Source organism: Leptosomus discolor, chromosome 9 (genome assembly GCF_034619465.1).
Source record: "Leptosomus discolor isolate bLepDis1 chromosome 9, bLepDis1.hap2, whole genome shotgun sequence".
Classification (NCBI taxonomy): Eukaryota; Metazoa; Chordata; class Aves; order Leptosomiformes; family Leptosomidae; genus Leptosomus; species Leptosomus discolor.
In genome coordinates, this window is record NC_141399.1 from 27,404,691 (window position 1) to 27,419,264 (window position 14,574).

At 44.8% G+C, this 14,574-nt stretch overlaps 1 long non-coding RNA gene across 1 annotated transcript; it reads right to left on the reverse strand.

The window, feature by feature from the left end:
• Positions 1 to 1,538: 1,538 nt before the first annotated feature.
• Positions 1,539 to 13,300, reverse strand: LOC147414901 (uncharacterized). The gene is made up of 3 exons (XR_015183783.1): positions 13,221 to 13,300; positions 12,631 to 12,772; positions 1,539 to 2,146 (listed from the first exon to the last, which is right to left on the reverse strand). It is a non-coding gene; the product is annotated as an uncharacterized LOC147414901 (long non-coding RNA).
• Positions 13,301 to 14,574: the final 1,274 nt, after the last annotated feature.

The following is a 14,574-nucleotide window of genomic DNA, read 5'->3' on the forward strand; positions in this document are numbered from 1 at the left end:
AACAAACACTCTTAGGTGGGAACAAGGCTTGCTCACACAGGTTTCAGTTTAAAGAGAGTCATATCCAACACCTTCTGTCAGGTGCTAGGTTGCCAAGAGGCCAAAGTACAGATGTATTCTTCACAGTTCTTTGCTACTGAGGAACCTCCTGTTTTGTTTTGATTTCTAAAGTTAAACTGAAAGCAGAGACATGATTCCCTCTCTGATTTAAGGTAGGGGATAGCTGTCTTGCAGAGTCCTGCTTTGCCATCAGGAGATTATACCTTCTGCTGGTGCTTGCTGGAAGTTACTTCTCTCAACAAACTGGTGACTGAGGAGCTTATGGGAGCACTCCCTAACCCAGGTCTGTCAGGAAAGCCTACATATGACGTATGCTGCCAGCAACAGAGGTTACCTACTGCATGGTAACAAAAACAGTTCTGAGAAAAAACCTACCCCGTTGGCATACCTGGATTCAGAGAAGAATGTCTGTCCCAGAAGTCACAGAGCTCAGAACCTGAGCTTGGTTAAATACAAGAAGCATGATTTTTTTTTTTCCCCATAGGTATGGTCTTCAAACACACATCAACCACAAAACCTAATGACTGCCCTAATCTGCCTTTGTTCCACAACAGCCATTCCAAGAGAAATTATTTTGATTTCTGTTCATTTTGTTTACTGCTGAATTATTCAAACTTTGAAACATCCTGCACTAATCTGTTCATCCAGCTGCACTTTGCAGTTCCTTAATCCTAACGCCAGCTGTTAATTACTTCCATCAGTCACAAAGATCATGCACTGACTCATACCTTCCTAAGAACTAACCCCAAAATACTCCCTGTAACTGACATTAACTTCCATCATCTTTTCCTGAGCTTAGCAAGATCCTGCACTAAAACAAGCTCCCAAATCCCTGATCTTTCTAAGTTTAATATTAGAGTGTAGCATTAAAAGTCACCTAATATATTTCAAGGAAATACATTGTGCCATCCTTAAATTCTACTATTGTGCTCTTCAGCCTTTACTCTCACTAACCTTACTCCTCTCTTCCCAGAAACCAGTAAAAAACCCCAAAAGATCAGTGATATCTACTTATTTGTGACCCAATAAAGATCTTCAGTGTCTTGCAGTACTTGAGTTTTTCTACTTATTCCATCCCACTCCCCAATTCTTTCCCTCCTTTAATCGATACTGTTTTATATGTTTGTCACCGAGAAAAACTGTCCTGAGTGTGTAACAATAACTGAATCCAGTAGACTACAGTAGCTCTCACGATGAGGAGGGAAGGAGATTACTGGAAATACAGCCTTTTTTAGCTACAGTCAAAATGGTAAATTGTACAGACAGCTATTTTAAAGACTCATTTTCTGAACAGAAACAGAGCTTTCAAAGGGCTTTTCTTCTATTGCCGATGCACATAAACTTCTATCAGAATACAGACATTACATGCATGTAGTTAGAAGAGATGATTTCTTACATAGGTTTTCTCTAAGAGGTCTGCAGCATCTCAGTTCTGTTAATTTGCTATTCTGATCAAGCAAACAGACTGCAGTTGCATTTCCAATTGTTAAAGCTTTAAAATTAATTCCACTTAACAAAAACACACTAAATACATAGTCTCATTAGTGATATAAACCTCATTTAATTCAACCAAACAAAAATACAGTCATCTGTGTTGCAGCTCTGAATAATGGACGAAAACTGCACATTTCTCTAGCCATTTTCCGAGAAAACTACCATCCTCTGCATCCTTATTTCCATCTTTTTTTCCCCCTCATCTATGTAAAGAGATCCCCCAATAGCCTGTTTTTCAGACAAATGTCATCATTCTTTGGTTTGTTTTCATTCATATTTTAAGAGAATAAAATCAAAAAAGTTTTAATCAGTGAGCAAACTTGGTTTTGCCACAGCTCCCAGCAGTTTCTGGTGGTCTTCCTCAGTACTCCCTCTCAAACTTTCATATAGAAACACTTAACCCACATTTCAATGCTTAACTGCCTAGAAGAGGGATAGCACTTAACTAATTTCCTGCTGTTTTAAACCTGTTACCTTTTTGATACGTCTTCTATACTTGGATGCTTGCCTCAAAGAAAATGACCGAAATGAACTACAGTATTACTATATATCCAGCTGCTTCTCTTCAAGCGTCCTCCTTTGGAGGATTATCCTGCAAAACAAAGCAAAAAGAACATTGAGACCAATTACAGGCTATCATACTTTCAGAGCACTTTTCCAAAGCTTTACCTGTGATTGATGGAATAACCTCTCACTACACAAAGCTACACAATTCTGTTACTGAAGCCTAAATAGTTTGCTCTAGGTTAACTGCTTGGCATGTTCTGTTGTTACTGGTTTTGTGCAGGTTTTTGTTTGTTTTTAAAGCTTTACATGTGTTCCATGATCTGCTGGGACAGAGCGCCATACATTTATGACACTTCTGGTATTTAAAGTTGGTAATTAATAGTGCCCATTATCTCAGCTGCTGGAGTAACACATTTTTCCTCCCCTGAGGATGTGCCTAAAACCCACACTCTGTCCTGCAGCATTGCTGAGTCTTCCCATAGTCCTTCAGCGTTCTCTTTGGCTTTTCCTGACACTTTTATTTTCTTAAGCTATTCCTTAGCTTGAAATTGTATCTTCATGTTCCCCTCGGGAATTTTGCAATGTGATACTACATCAGACAGGGCACATTTATAGAGTTATACAGACTGAGTGTTCTGAAAGATGGCTTGGAAGAAAAGGAGAGAGAAAAACCCACCAAACAAACAAGTAATAGTTATCTATGCATCCACCCATCATCTTGTTCACCAAAAAATGCTGAAAATTCCTTTTCCTCCAATAGGAAAAAAAAAAAGAATTCTTGCAGGAGCAGAACACAGATCACATGTACTATCCTTTAGAAAGTCTTTCAGAAACTATGTAGTTATTAATAAAACCAGGCTGTTATGATTAACAGCAGCTTTGGGGCCGCTGGGGGGTTTTGAGGTTAGCCGCGGAGGCAGGGCCGGCGGGCTCGTTGGGCCAGGCGGGGGGCTCAGCGCTTTTGCGGCGGAGGGCCGAGTTCCCCGCTACAGCCCGACCTCCCCCTCCCCAGCGCCGCCACGGCCCGGCCCGGCCAGGCCGCCCCCACCAGCACGAACGCCCTCGGCCCGCGCCGGGCGGCCCCGGGCGCCCCCCTCCCTCGGCGGGGCGGGCCGGGCCTCCCCAGGCCTCATTCATTCTGTGATTTTAAAACAAAAAGAAATAGACAGTGCCACCTGCCCACCCCCTCCAAAAGACAATAACTGAAGGACATAGATAAGCTTGGTAAGAGAACGGTAAAACAACCGCATGCCGTGCACGCCCCTTGGAGCAGCCGACCTCTAACGCAAGCAGACGGCCTCCCCGAAGGTGTGCCGCCTTTGTCCCACAGCGCCGCCTGTCCACAAGTAGCTGCCTCTCTCTGCTATAACGGCATCCAATACCGGCGGGGAACGGTGAAAAATTTAGGAAACTACAGCGTTTACCAGAAACATTTCCAACACACTAAGAAAACCATTCAGGGTGAGGATCACGGAGTGTGATGAATACTCTGCACAAAGGCTTGAGCTGACCAGAGACTCTCGGTGCGCATCACACACTGACTGTGAGCCTGTTCTCAGAGGGTTAAGTCCTCATGGGCTGACTGAACATAATCACTGCTTGTGGAACACGTACATACAGCACAGAAACATTGGGCTTTGGTGCGAGCCTAGAGTACGAGCAAAAGAAAAGCATGCATTGAAGACAAAGGAGAAGTTACAAGCCATACAGAATTCAGCCACATTTTGATTTACAGCCTATTTAAGTATACAAATTCTAGAATTCTCCTGTTTATTTTTCCAAAACTGCCGATGTAAGGAAATGCTTATCAGAAAGATGCAGCACAACTGCTCTGGTCTATAAATGATTAGCATTCAACACTGCATAGTTACGGTGGTACATTCTTCCTTAGAATTCATGTCAAAGCAGCATTATAAAGTAGATTATAATTCCGAAACTGGGTATAAGACATCCTGGTTTGCAGTCAAGAGTCGAAATGCAGCATTCTTGCCAATAACCCACTGCAGAGATCAGCAGCTATACAGTGGCTTCCACACTTGTGGGTTAACACCAGTGGGCAGTTACGCTCCACACAGCCAGTTGCTCACCCCTCACCCTAACAGGATGGGGAAAAAGAATCAGAAGGGTAAAAGTGAAAAAACTTGTGGGTTGAGATAAAGGCAGCTTAGTAAGCAAAGGAAAGCAGTGTGTCCAAGTAAAGCAAAATAAGGAATTAATTCACTACCTCCCATCAGCAGGGAGGATGATGTTTAGCCATTTCCAGGACAGAGGGCTTTGTCACACTTAACAGTTATTTGGGAAGACAAATACCATAACCCCACAGAACAGCTGAGTTCAGAAGGGATCACCGGAAGTCACCCGTTTCCGCCACCCTGCTCAAGGGCCTACAGTCAGTTGCCGAGGGTCACATCCAGCCAGTTTTGTGCATCTCACTAGGATGGAGACACCACAAGGTCCCCAGGCAACCCATTCCAGTGCTGAGTCACCCTCACTCACCCCACCTCCTCATTGCTGCACACAATACCATATGGTACAGACTTTGGCCAGTTTGGGTCTCCTCCCGGCTTCTTATGCAACCCCCAGTCTATCTGCTGGTGAGAAACAGAGGCAGCCTTGCCACTGTGCGAGCACTGTTCAGCAATAGAGAAAACACTGGTTTGGTCACAGATCCATACAAGGTGTATGAAGAAAATTGACTCCATCCTATCCAAAACCAGTGCAATACCACACAAAGGAGTTAAATGCCTAGTAAGTGCCATGCTCTGGGCGTGGAAGTAGATTTGAACACATAACCCTAAACAAATGCCTGTGGTGTACCAGAGATCAACTGATTTTTTTTAGGTTTACCAGATATCACTTCTCCTCAGTGGATGCACTGTCTTTATTTGGTAGCTGACAGACACTCTGCAAGGAAGCAGAGAAAGCAAGAACTTCAAAATTAAATCAAACAGATTTGAAGTAGTTTCATACAGTTTGACTGATGCCCCATCGCATCAAAACCACCTTTAGAAAGATGCATCTCTGAATACAGACAGTTCTGCCAGGATGTGCATTCTTGAGAAACTAACAGAGAATACTTGTCAAACAGAAATGAAGTTGTAACACAGGGATTTATGACACATACACAGTATAACAGACCACAAAGGAAAATCAAAACACTTTGAAGAAAGCTTTAATGTTTTCAACAACAGTATGTTAGCACAGTTTATCTCTACCTTAATTTGGACTTTGAGTGGAGGTCAGCATTGAGCAAATTACCGAAATCCACGTTCATTAATGGCAATGTACATCTGGACACAGAGCTGATTGCTAGTCATCCTGGAGATCAAAGTGAAATCCCTGCTGAACTTATTAGTTACATACTCCATTAGAACATCCAGATGACAGTACTGTGAAACACTGTTTTATACTACTATGAGTAGTGTTGTTCACCTTAGTGCACGCCTGAAGTGACATGAGAGCAGATAGGACCACGGAACTTTCTACTTTCCGTTCCTCAGCCCTAATTGTTATCAGGCTGCTCACTATGCAATCCTGTAAGCAAATCACAGCAGCCTAAAAATACAGATAAAGTTTGTGCTGTTAGATAGAAGGTGGCAAACCTCTTTCTGCAGATCTCTTCTGCCACCTTTCCTATCAAACTGTTCTGTAATCTCTACACAATCCACTTTTCAGCTTTGTTGTTTAACATTTTAGGTGATGACAGACTAGACTTAATGCAGCAAATGGAGGAAAATGAACTATAACGATTAGGCATATTTAGACAGCACACAGTCTCATAAATGCTCCAGCTTCAAATTTCTCCTTCTATCCTCAGCTTTATTTTGAAAGCTCAACATTGCCTATCCTTTGAAAGTTACGTGGTCTGTCTCCATACTGAGACATGCTCTTCTCAGGTTCTCAGCTGCAATCACGTTTCCATTTCTTGCAACGTTCCTTTCTTACCTTCTACTTTGAATACAAGGACTGTTCCAGGAGAATTTCTTGAAGCAGACAGGCTTACACAGAGAAAATGGTCAAATTATAATGAGCTTACAGAACTGTGAATGCAAGCTAAGACACACACACACTAGACAAATAAATCGCAGCCTAAGGCATTACTTTTCAGTTTGCCCAGCTAAGCCATGTTTTTAGATCTGGCTGCATTACACACTGGCTTTTCTGCCAAATGATTTTTACCAGGATAGCCACAGTCCCTTAAGTTAGACACATTCAAGGCAGTTTTGAACATGGTGCTCATAGTCTCACCAAGACCACTTGAGTTCTTCTCCAACTGCTACCTTTGAGCTCCGTAACAGAAATGAAATTGCAGTCCAAAACTCCCAAGCAGCCACCTCGTGCACTCCCCTTGTCCAGATCTGTTAAAAGTCACAACCAGAACCAACCCAAGACAATGCACAGTCCACATTTAAGAAAAGAAACAGAAGTTGTGCTGCAAGTAAAGGATCTAACAAAATGTAATGCCATCACCACCTATAATCCACTACTCTCGCACGTTCCGTATTTTATCCCCAGTCCACCAGCATATCCTTTAACTCTGCTCTGCAACAACTACAGAAAAGGAGACAAAAGTAAACTGTGTGTTAGCCAAAACACAGTAAAGATGCAACTGAAATCAGTAATCAAGTTCAAGATGGTTAAGACACAGAATAAGAGGTCAGTGATGTGGCTTAAGAAATGATGAGGTAGTACCAAGCTCCTGGGGAAACATTTGGCAAGACAGAGACATGCTCAACATGATTTCAGTGGGTTTCAACTACAAAACATACAGGATCAACTACAAAATCTGTGTCTGTTTATTTTCTAATACTGAAATCCTTAAAAGAGATTCACTAGGCAGCAACTGCCAAAAATCTAATCAGCGTATTTTGTAAACACATCCAAACTTCTGTCATGAGATACAACCTCACCCATATCCCTCACCTCAAAAAAAACCCTTACCATGAATTTGTTTTAACCTTTAGATAGCATATCTGTAGATTCTTTCCTAGTTGTTCTACAACTTGATACAATAGGTTTGGCTAGGAATGGTGATACTACAATAAAAACCACAAAGTAATTTAAAAATCATGAGTATCTTACTTGTTCAGGAATGACTTGCATGAGCACTGTACATTACCGTTTCTACATGAAATCTGAACACAGAAATAGGAGAATACTGAGAAAAGCTAACAAAATTTTAACTGTGAAAATGTAGTAAGATATTCCACCAATATCTGTATCATCAGAAATGACAAAACTTGTTTCTTAGTTTGAGTGCTGAGCTTTCAAAATCATGACTCTATAGAAAAAAATAAAATCACAAAATACGCAAAACGTTGTGAATATTTTCCCAGAGTTATCCCAAAAATGTTACAAACCACAGTAGGATATTTGTTCCTCCTCCAAAGGGTTTATCTTTAATCACTGCTTTTTTCAGCTAGTTCTTACAACTACAGCTTGTTCAAGTAAAAGAAATTATTGGAGGGGGTTGAGGAGAAAAATAAAGGGAGGGAAGGATAAAAGTAAGCAACTAAGTATTTCTGCAAGGACTTCATAACATAAAATACATAGACATGAGAAGGGGTAGTAACTCCTTAAACAAAACACATTGATCAAAGAGAACAGGTCACTAATAAAAGCGAAATGCAAGAACCTGCAATACATGTCTGAGATTGCCCATCTTCTGCTGAATTTCAAAATATGCACTGTTCTGGTAGTAAGGCATAGTAGTACTTCACAGTAACGCAAAGACACATACCTGTTTGGACAATTCCGATGTGAAATTTGGACCTGTTCGGAGATAATCCTTACCCCCTGGCTTGACTATGTGCCTAGGAAATTAAGATGCAAATAAAATAGCTCAGGGCAAACCCTGCTATCTGCTTCAACAAGACCAGTTAAAGCTAAGGCTTCTCTCTAAAATCTAGTACTTGTCACTAACAGAAACTATACTAACACCAACAGACATTCACCTAACCTGTTTTATAGACATGTTTTTCTAGTAGAAACCACTCAGTGACTATCCAAGACGCCTGTGGAAAAGCTGATCTTTAAGAGAACACTGCTCTTCCATCACAGATGACTTGGCATCACTCTCCACCTCAGAAAGTACCCGAGAGCTTCCTGCTGTAGTCTGTAGCAACGAATGCTGCAAAGGGAAACAAAGAAGACAACTTATACTTTGCAATATACTATTTGGGGTAGGGGTGGGAGTGTGGGAAGGAGAGGAGGAAGCAATTAAGTTTGTGGGAGCTTTGTCACCAAATCAACCAGGCCAGTTAATTCTAAGACAGCAGGGATTGGACATAAACTATCTCTCCAGAAGAACAACACGTTAAAAAAGTCATTAACAGTGATTTCCAAGTAATATGCATACCAGTAAATTCTACATCTTATTAGCCCGAAATAAACGTGAAAGTGCCACAGAACATCAACCTCCTCTGTAACTGCCACAAACTATAGCAATACAGTTTGGGTCCAGTTTCTCTAACTCTAGCCCTACAACTTCCTATAGAAAAAGGGAAGATGAGCCATTCAGTATGTCAGCCATTTATTTGCCCTCATCGCCTCATGTCCTCAAGGAAAACTTTCTAATGTACACTTTCAGCATTTCCTCCCTCAGGATTCTTTTCTCCAAAATCTTCAAAATATCAGTATGAAATACCAGCCGAAACTGTTGTAAGGGCTGCATCTTAAAGCTGCAGTCAACTAAATGCATAACAGAAATAACAATACAATTTATATTACTGTTAGGACACAAATAAAGCTCCCCTTTCTCACAAACAGCTTAGACAACAACATTACACAACCGCAAAGCAATGGCAAAAACTCTCAGTTGCAAGTTTGGCAGGTCTTTGACAATGGCTTTATTGCATATTCTTTTCCCTTTATCTAAAAAGCTGCTACGAACTGAGAGTAATATTACCATATAGCAAACTGATTTATATTTACACGGTCCTTCAGAAATGCATAAGGTATTTGACAAAACTCAACCCACGACCAATCGGCAGAAAAAGGTCCATCACCCAGGGCCACAGGTGACCTCCAGAGCCAACAGCCAAAGGGAAGCTCACAAGCCAGTCAAACCAGCTTCTGAAACATCTACACAGCTGTAGAAGACACAGACTGCCAGGGCTCTGCTCAACTGCTGAGGGAAAGACATCAGATGAAATCATGGTGCGCTGCCTGCCCAAACAGCCGGCACATTTGTCCTGTCTCTCGCCCCAGAACCATTAACAGGAAACACTGGCAACAGAACAGTGGCCTGGAAGCACTGCACATGCACTGACAGCCCGACCCTGCCAGTCTAAGCCTTGTATACCAGGGCTCTGGATATGACACGAGAAATCACTTTTTTTCATGTGAATGTAGTGGAACTGGGAACAAAAAGAAAACCATTCTTACACTTCAGCACTTTCTGGTAACTGGGAACCAAGATCTGAACACAATGCCAGGACCAGACCCACGGGCATACTAAGCACTCGGCAAAAGGCACACACACACACTCAATAACATTCTTTAGTTTTGCAAAGGCCTTATCTTGCCTGCAGCACATGAGAAAAACACCTTGGGGCACCTTTGGGGCACCTCTGTAGCATTTTGGTCGGAGTGCAGGCCATTTCAGAAATGGATCAAGGAACACAATGCGATCCTGTTAAAGCAATTCTCCGTGAGCCAAGTGAGGAGTCATTCAGAAACCCCTTCAGGTGGGGATTAAGCTTACTCAATTCTGAATCAAAAGACACAAAAAGCATAGAGCACACAAAACCGAGACCCTATTTGGCCTCTGCAACCTCAAACAACATCCTGCTGTCTACAGGACTCATTAGAACAGCTAAGCACTGGCACCCAAGCAAGCTTACTTCAGGCCTGTTTGCTGACGATGGGTCAACTTGTGCTCATTATTCCTTAGAGTTACAAGAAGGAAAAAAGAGGAAATAATCGTGTTACCCGAGGACCAAAATTTGGACAGTAAGTTTCCCACACCAGAAAGATGATGCAAGTAAAACATACCTAATAAAACAGCAACCTCAAAGAAAAACACAAAAGAAGATATTTTAAGCAGAGCCTGGTCAATACCTTATGGTACAAGACAGACCACATACCAAATCATCTGTAAAGCCAGAAGACTGTAACAGACCTTTCCCCTCTATTAGAGAATCTATGTTACCCTAGAAATATCTTATTGTGGAAGTGTATGTAAAGCACTTACTTTCTTCACTAACTTTGGATTTTTAATTCCTCAAAGCCTCAGCATACCTGCTAATACAGTATCACTGAGAGGCAGGCAGCCTGACAAAAGAAACACTATTTGGAGTTTGAATTGAGGACCCAAAGTCAGGTCAGTGTATGACACATTCCCCTTCTAAAATCTTAATTCCTTCCTTCGTAAACTTCCTGGCAGTTTGCAAGGAGAAACAGGAGAATTCTTGTAACACTGAAAGGAATTTTAGAATTCACTGTCACCCACCTGGCTCTTCAAGATCAAGGTTAAAGTAGTTTTTGACATTTCCTTTTCACTTGGCAGACATGTTTCCAACCTGCACTTTCAATCAACAGAAATGGCCACTGGAGGCTTGGCATGCATAGCTTTAGTGTTAATGGACCTATAGACTGATACATAATTGTTTAAAAAACCCCAAACAACACAAAACATCTCACTCAGGCTTTGCACAATAGAGACCTAACTGGCTGCATGCTAAGGTCTACTTTCATCATAATCAGTTTTTGAATGGACTTATGGTCACAGCAGCAGATGCATCTTCAGTACTTCAGAAACGAAGCACCAACTTGCAGCCTACAGTAGAACAAAGCAGTCCAAACTCGAGTTTGGATGGAGGGTGCGTAAGTACAACACTCCAATGAACAGCTGAATTTTTTTTCTCCATTAAAAGGTGTGTGACTAGACTAACCTTCACAATTCTGATGGAAAAGACCCACATTTCAAGTGCAAAGCAAGCAAAGCATTCTATTCCGTCACCTAAGGGTAACATTTTATTCCATTATTTGTCCAGTGCCTCACAGCACCAACAATGATCAGTCTGGAAACCATCACACCTTCCTGCCCTCCAACTCCAAAATCCCACAAGTTACAGGTTCACCACCACCCTTATGGACTTTGAATCCACTTTGTCCCTGCAAAAACCTCACTCCTCACGTTAGCACAAAACTGACAGATCTCAAATCATCATGTAATGGTGGCAATCCTTCCCATTATCTTCTACCAAACTCCAAACCAAGACAGGCAGCTTTCACTGTCCCGAGACATGCACGCAAACTTCACACGCTGCTTGCAACCCTGATTTCTCAAGCACAACCTCAAGCCATTACATATCTTCAAACTTTGAACAAATCTCCCAAACACTTGCAAACCCTTTTGGTCCTCATAAAAGCCATTCTATTCCCTACACCAATGCCTTACACTGCTTTGTTTCTAAGCATAAGTTAATTCTGCATTCTCTCTGTTCAGCCAAATCTATTCTTAGCAACTAGTATCATAGCCCTCTTCACTTCTGAGGGATCCATTTCCATCGCTGCTGCCTTTGGTGCACCTGCAACCCCCATCTCTGCAGGCTGAACTATTTTCTGTTGGGAATTCTCTAGGCAAGGGACAGAAACCAGAACAAGCCTGGGACTTTCTTACAGCAACCCTCCTGAACAGCCCTGGCTTTCTGCTTCGGGGCCCCTTTGCTTCCCTGAGAAACACACCATGGAATACCACTACTCCTGGCCCGACCTCTCACCATACGTCTAAAGGCTCCTACTCTGCCTTTCCGCTTTCACTACTCTCAGTATTTCACAGCGCTGTTTTTGACCAGCTCCCTCTCCTTCCCCTCTCAACTTGCACGCATGAACTCATCACTTCTCTACTGCAAAGCTAGGCAACTCTGCACCCCTTTCTTCCACTGAATTTCACATCTGCTGTCTCAGTTTGGGCACTGCAGCATAAACCAAAATTCTTTCTTCTCACAGCTGTCAGTCTCCCTGTTCATGGCTCCATCAGATAAACGGGCCAAAAAAGGTCGTACCCAATGCCAGTAACTTGACCAATGCAGCTGCGCCATTCTGACAAAGCTGCAGAAACAAACAAGCAAAACATATGCTTCTTTACTCCAGTCGTAATAAAGAAATCTTCGGAAGACAAAACAGGCTGATGAGGTTCTACGCTACAGTCTCACTACAAATCACAGCAGAACGAGACTGAGGACAGCATTGCGCGTCAGGAGAAAGCTGTACAGACCGAGCTGGAAAGCTACCTATGCTGCAGTGAGTGGAATGGTTAAAACTCAAAATGCCAGACGTCAACATCCAGAGTTTCTTTTCTCACAGAAGACATTCATACATTACTGAGATAATTCAAAATATTTTCATAAATAGGTAGTTTTGAGGTTTTTGCTGAGCTTCATGCTCTCTGCTTTCTACTCGCTGTAGATTCCCTGCCTTTACGGGAATCCCTGCCTATAAGGGAATCACGACACCAATCTCACCAGAGACAACAGCAAAAGTTTCCAAAAGCAAGCAGATAACATTGCAAAGCACACAGAAAACCAACTATCGAGAACTATGTGCAAATTAAAGAAAACTCACCTTTTCCCACTTGCACAGTTTTCTGGTGGACCAAAAATCATCTATCTTCTCAGGTACTTCTACTACTACTCCACTCCAAATATCAGAGGGGGCGGGAACCAGCATACAACTTCACTTCAGGGTCAGCTGCAGATTCATATACCTAGAAAAAAAAAAAAGCACAGAATTCAGAGTTTATGAGAAACTCTGTTTACCAAGTATTGGGCAATAAGGGAGAGATGGTGCTCCAGGGTACCATGAGAGGAGCACAACACAATATAAATCCGGGGCTGTATGAAAAATTTCCCTGTATGAAAAAAAGCCCTTGTTTGGAACCTCACTAGTAAAGCTCACCGGGTTACAGGAGCACAGCAGTCACAAAGCACTGCTCCGACGGACGCCCTCCACACCCAGCGCAGGGCCTCCACGGACGCGGCAGCCCCCGCTCCAGCTGTCAGACCCCGCCGCGCTCCCCAGGCCCACCCCGGCGCAAGGCCCGGAGCGGCCGCTGGGAAAGCCGAGCTCGGTACGGAGCAGCCCACTCCCGCCCCACCGACCACCCTCGAGGGGTGCTCGCACCACCGCGGCACAGACGCAGTCACCGGCCCCACCTCGGGTCCCGCCGGGTTACCGAAGCGCCATCGAGACCGCTGGTCCGCAGAACGACGCCGGTGCGCACCTGAACCGGACAGCGGCGGGGCGGCCCCATACGCGCTGCGCTCGGCGCCGGCCCGGCTCAGGCCGCGCTCGTAGCTCGCCAGCCCCGGGAGAAAAGGCCGCGGCGGAGCAGCCGCCCCAGGCCCGCCACCGCTGAGAAAGCCCCCGGGGCCCCCGCCAGGCCTTTCCGGTGCAGCCTTCCACTTACACACCGGCGGGCGGCTGCACGCCCGGAGGGGAACAACCGCACACCGGATACCGCGGGAATGCGCTTCCGGCAATGACGTCAACAGAGCACCGACGACTTCAGCACACGAATGAGCTGGCGCGTGCGCTCGCACCGGCGGGCGGCCCGAGGCGCTGCTGCCCTCACGTGCTCGAAGCGCCGTGCTCGCAGCCTGCCGGCCGGGGCACGCATGCGCAATGGCGACTTACTGGGAGCAATACTGCCCTCTGCTGACCACAACCTAGCCCCGAGCGCGCGGCGGCCGCCTCCCGCTTCCACCGACGTGCCGAGATCGCGCACGCGCAGCGTGGGCTTCCGAACTCCGCTGCCCCCGAGTGAGTACGCTGCAGCCAGCGGCGTGACGCATGCGCAGCACGGAGCGCCCCGCGCGGCTGGATCACAGCGGGGCCGTGCGGTGTGTCGGTACCGGGTAAGGTAACCGGCCGCTCTCGCCGCCCCTCCCGGTGCTTACAGACCGGTAGCACAACAGGCCGTAGCTCTCGTTGTTCGGCCCTGTTGTCACGGGAACGCGTCGCGTCCTTCGCGTCGCTCGCACCGTTGGCCCTCGGCGGTGTACCGGGATGGCCAGAGCAGCTCGTAAGCGCCGAAGGAGCGGTACCGCAGCTGGGCACCACCACGCCCCACCGGCCGGTAACGGAGCCGCCAGACATTGCTGGACCCCCGGAGTGGTGACGCCTCTCTCTCTCTCCATATCATTAGACAGAATTAGGGAAAGCCATACTTTGATCCCATCTGTGAAACATTACCTTTATCCCGTCTGTGAAATGTTACTACGAATAAAGTGTGTGACATGACCAAAGAGGGTTATTAACTCCCTGCCTTCGCTGAGCAAAGGGTCTCTGTCGTGCAGAGGAAGACCCCCTTAAAAGGGAGGATACAAAGGATTCACCTACCCCAAAACCCACCAGGTGGGACAGGACACCCTTCTAATGTGTGTCTATGTCCCAGTCCCCCCCTTTTACATGCTCTGGTCTTTCTCTCTACATCCTTCTGTCATTTTCCTCTTGCTCTTTCTCTCTCTCTTCCTCTATCCTGCTGCCCATCACTATTTTTTCTTCCTC